This window comes from Arvicola amphibius, chromosome 8 (genome assembly GCF_903992535.2).
Source record: "Arvicola amphibius chromosome 8, mArvAmp1.2, whole genome shotgun sequence".
Classification (NCBI taxonomy): Eukaryota; Metazoa; Chordata; class Mammalia; order Rodentia; family Cricetidae; genus Arvicola; species Arvicola amphibius.
The window spans coordinates 26,642,279-26,647,154 of NC_052054.1; the positions used below are offsets into that span (position 1 = coordinate 26,642,279).

Below are 4,876 nucleotides of genomic sequence, written 5' to 3' on the forward strand. Positions count from 1 at the left end.
AGCCAAAGATTCACAGAGAAATCCTGTCTTAAAAAAAACCAATAAATAATAAAAATAAAAAATTGAAAACAGCATTTGTATATTCAAAGAATATGAACTGTGTGTGTGTGTGTGTGTGTGTGTGTGTGTGTGTGTGTGCGCATGTTTGTGTACAGTGTTGGGGACTGAATCAATAGGCTAGGGAGATACTCTGCCCTAAGGTACATCGCTGGCCTTTTAAAAAATATTTATTTATTTATTTATTTATTTATTTATTTATTTATTATGGATACAATATTCTGTTTGCATGTATGCCTGCAGGCTAGAAGAGGACACCAGACCTCATTACAGATGGTTGTGAGCCACCATGTGGTTGCTGGGAATCAAACTTGGGTCCTTTGGAAGAGCATGCAATGCTCTTAATTGCTGAGCCATTTCTCCAGCCCCCCAAAATATGGAATTCTTCACGAATTTGCATGTCATCCTTGCGCAGGGGCCATGTTAGTCTTCTCTGTATTGTTCCAGTTTTAGTATATGTGCTGCCGAAACGAGCACCATCCCTGGCCTTCTTATTTCTACTTTTAAACATTAGTTTCTCACCCATATAAGAAAGAATAAGCCATGGGTATATCTGGTTGATGTCGGTGTCATTTTGCATGACTTTTTAATACTTTGATTATATTTATTTTCCAAGTTCTTTTAAGAATGTAATGCTTTTATTATTAAAAATGCCTTTTTTTCCCACTTTAAATCACAAAATGGCTTCGGGTCCATATGTTTTATGTGTGTGAACCTCACTATACTTAAAACATATTTGCAAGGTCTCGGTAATTCCCCACTGACAGCATCCTATTATGTAACATGAACCTATTAAGTAATATGAATATGTTTTACTTCACTAATATCTAGTCACCCGCTCCTCTCCCTTTTCAACTGCTGTACACAGGACAATAATCATCCTTGTAGCTAACTCCCTCCATACTGCTATTACTTCCTTAAGGTGCATTTGCAGACATGGCAGCCTGCCAAGGATTTGTAGGCTTTCAGAGCGAGCTCACTTCTCATGGCATTTTGTACATGTGCCAAATTCCTCCACAGAGACGTCTCCCTCATCTCACCCCCTCCAGTGGCAATGTTTGAGAAGTCAGTCTTTTCCCTCATTGAACAATACTAGATGTTGACTTTGTAATAACTGTGGGTTTAAACATTTCCTTGTTGCTTCTTTATAAGCCTTCTCTCACTAATTGGCTGCTTTGGGATTTTGTCCATTTGAAAAAAAAATCTGTTGGTTTTTTTATATAACTAAAATGTGTGTGTGTGTATATATGAGATAGGAACACTTTGGGTTGTTTTTCAGTAATTTTCTCCTTGAATTTTGGTGATCGTTGGGTTTTATTTGCTTATTTGTTTACTCACATAACCTCAAATCATGTGGGTAAACTGTATTTCTTGGCATGTGATAATTACCTTTTCATCTGTCATCTATTTTCCTGCATTATCCCTGAAATTCATACATCCTGTCATAAATTCTTGAATATCTGTCACACATTCATACACATCTCCAGTGGTATTTTAGGTGTGCAAATGTTTTGAAAGCACATTAATTACAGTGTTCTTCCTTTGCAGCTTTGCAAGGCTTTAGATTAAATTAAAATCTGGTGTTATTTTTCCAGCATGGTTTGCTCTATAGTTAAAAAATTTACGTTAGGTTTATGTTCATTTTTTTTTGTCTTTTTCCTTACTTTTATTTTCAAGGTATAATTTACACACACAAAGTTGACATGTAAAAAAATGTAGAGCTCAGTGTCCATTGTTGATATGCGAGCTTGATGTCCTGTGTGTGTGTGTGTGTGTATGTGTGTGTATTTGTGTGTGCGTGCATGCGCACACATGTGTGTGCACCTCATAATGTAAGTTGTAACACTCTGGCAATCCACAATGCTTTTCATGCCCCCCACATCATAAACCTTTCCTACCACTATAGCACAATTATTAGAATGCTATCCTATAAATTTATCAAATTTAAAAGTATTTATGGTTTATATTCTGTTTGTTTGCTTCTTTGTTTAAGACAGGGTCTGTAGCCCAGGCTTATCTTGAATTTGTAGTCATCCTCCTGTCTACACCTTCCCTGCTTTAGCCTTCCAAGTGCCTGATTACAGGGGTATATCACCATACCAAGGCCCAACTACATTTTAATATGTATTTCTATGATGGATGTGATGCTTAATTTTGATCATCAACTTTATTGGATGTGAGACAACTAACACATTAGCAACATACACTTCTGGGCATTTCCAGAGATGACTGCCACATGGGACAGCATCAGAATTGAGGTCCTGAATCGTATAGAAGACCCGGATCTTAAACCACAAACCTACAAACACCTGATTTTTTATAAAGGAGCCAAAAGTACACATTGGAAGAAAGAGGGCATCTTCAACAAATGGTGCTGGCATAACTGGATGTCAACCTGTAGAAGAATGAAAGTAGATCCATATCTATCACCATGCACAAAACTCAAGTCCAAATGGATTAAAGACCTCAATATTAATCTGAACACACTGAGCTTGATAGAGGAGAAAGTGGGAAGTACTCTACAACAAATGGGCACAGGAGACCGTTTCCTACGCATAACCCCAGCTGCACAGACATTAAGGGCAACATTGAATAAATGGGACCTCCTGAAGCTGAGCAGCTTCTGTAAAGCAAAGGACATTGTCACTAAGACACAAAGGCAGCCTACTGACTGGGAAAAGATCTTCACCAACCCTGCAACTGACAAAGGTCTGATCTCTAAAATATATAAGGAACTCAAGAGACTAGACTTTAAAATGCTAATTAACCCAATTAAAAAATGGGGCGCTGAACTGAACAGAGAATTTTCAACAGAAGAAGTTCAAATGGCCAAAAGACACTTAAGGTCATGCTCAACCTCCTTAGCTATTAGGGAAATGCAAATCAAAACAACTTTGAGATATCATCTTACACCTGTCAGATTGGCTAAAATCCAAAACACCAACGATAACCTTTGCTGGAGAGGTTGTGGGGTAAGGGGAACACTCATCCATTGCTGGTGGGAATGCACACTTGTGCAACCACTTTGGAAAGCAGTGTGGCGGTTTCTCAGGAAATTCGGGATCAACCTACCCCAGGACCCAGCAATTCCACTATTGGGAATCTACCCAAGAGATGCCCAATCATACTACAAAAGCATTTGCTCAACTATGTTCATAGCAGCATTATTTGTAATAGCCAGATCCTGGAAACAACCTAGATGCCCTTCAGTGGAAGAATGGATGAAGAAACTGTGGAATATATACATGCTAGAATACTACTCAGCGGTAAAAAACAATGACATCTTTAATTTTGCATGCAAATGGATGGAAATAGAAAACACTATTCTGAGTGAGGTAACCCAGACCCAAAAAGATGAACATGGGATGTACTCACTCATAATCGGTTTCTAGCCATAATTAAAGGACATCGAGCCTATAATTGGGGATCCTTGAGAAGATAATAAGAAGGTGAACCCCCCAAAAAGATATAGTAATCCTCCTGGATATTGGAAGTAGACACGATCGCCAGGCAAAAATTGGGAACTTGAGGGTGGGGTGAGACGCGGCCAAGGGAAGATGCGGAGAGAAAAGCGTGAAGGGGAGAATGGGGGGAGCTCGGAGGAATGGGATGCTTGGGATACAGGAAGGGTGGATATGAGAGCAGGGAAGCATATATCTTAATTTAGGGAGCCATCTGAGGGTTGTCAAGAGACTTGACCCTAGAAGGGTTCCCAGGTTTCTAGGGAGACGCCGCCAGTTAGTTCCTTGGGCGGCTGAGGAGAGGGAGCCTGAAAAGGCCAGTTCCTATAGCCATACTGATGAATTTCTTGCATATCACCATAGAACCTCCACCTGGCGATATATGAAGAAAATGACTGAGCACCGGACTGAGCTCCCAAGGTCCTGATGAGGAGCAGAAGGAGAGAGAACATGAGAAAGAAAGTCAGGACCGTGAGGGAATCTCCACCTGGCGATAGATGAAGAAAATGACTGAGCCCCACATTGGAGCACTGGACTGAGCTCCCAAGGTCCTGATGAAAAGCAGAAGGAGAGAGAACATGAGAAAGAAAGTCAGGAACGTGAGGGGTGCATTCACTCATGGAGACAGTGGGACAGAACTAATGGGAGATCACCAACTCCAGTTGGAATGGGACTGATGGATCATGCGACCAAACCCGTCTCTCTGAATGTGGCCAACAGTGGGGGCTGACTGAGAAGCAAAGGACAATGGTGCTGGGCTCTGATTCTTCTGCATGGACTGGCTCTGTGGGAGCCTTCTCAGCTTGGTCGATCACCTTCCTGGACCTGGGGGGAGTTGGGAGGACCTTGGTCTTAACATAGAGTAGGGAACCCTGATGACTCCTTGGCCTGGAGAGGGAGGGAGGGGAGGTATGGGTGGAGGGGAGGGGAGGGAAGGGGGAGGAGGAGGGGAGGGAAGGGGGAGGAGGAGGGGAGGGAAGGGGGAGGAGGAGGAGAGGAGATGGAAATTTTTAAATATAAAAAAATAAACCATGAAAAAAAAAAGAATTGAGGTCCTGCCCTGAATATGTAGAGTACCATCCAGTATGCTGGAGGATGGGCAGAAAACACCGCCCAGAGGAAGAAGGGGAGTCATCCTGAGCATGCGCCCTCTTCCTAATGAGTTTGTCCATTGCCACGTGACCCCATGGACACCAGATTCCAGCTTCTTCTGTTTCTCAAAAGGCCTCAAGCCAGTGACTCCCCAGAGCACTTCTAGGCCTTGAGCCTTGGATGGAGAAAGCATCACTGGTTCTTCTTGCTCAGCCGTCCCCATCCAGCCCCTTGAATTGAGAAGCTGCCAGGTTCTCTGCCTCTCC

At 42.1% G+C, this 4,876-nt stretch overlaps 1 non-coding gene across 1 annotated transcript; it reads right to left on the reverse strand.

Annotated features, from left to right (window-relative positions):
* Positions 1-427: 427 nt before the first annotated feature.
* Positions 428-534, reverse strand: LOC119822120. Its single transcript, XR_005286712.1, has one exon. It is a non-coding gene; the product is annotated as a U6 spliceosomal RNA (small nuclear RNA).
* Between the last annotated feature and the right edge of the window lie 4,342 nt (positions 535-4,876).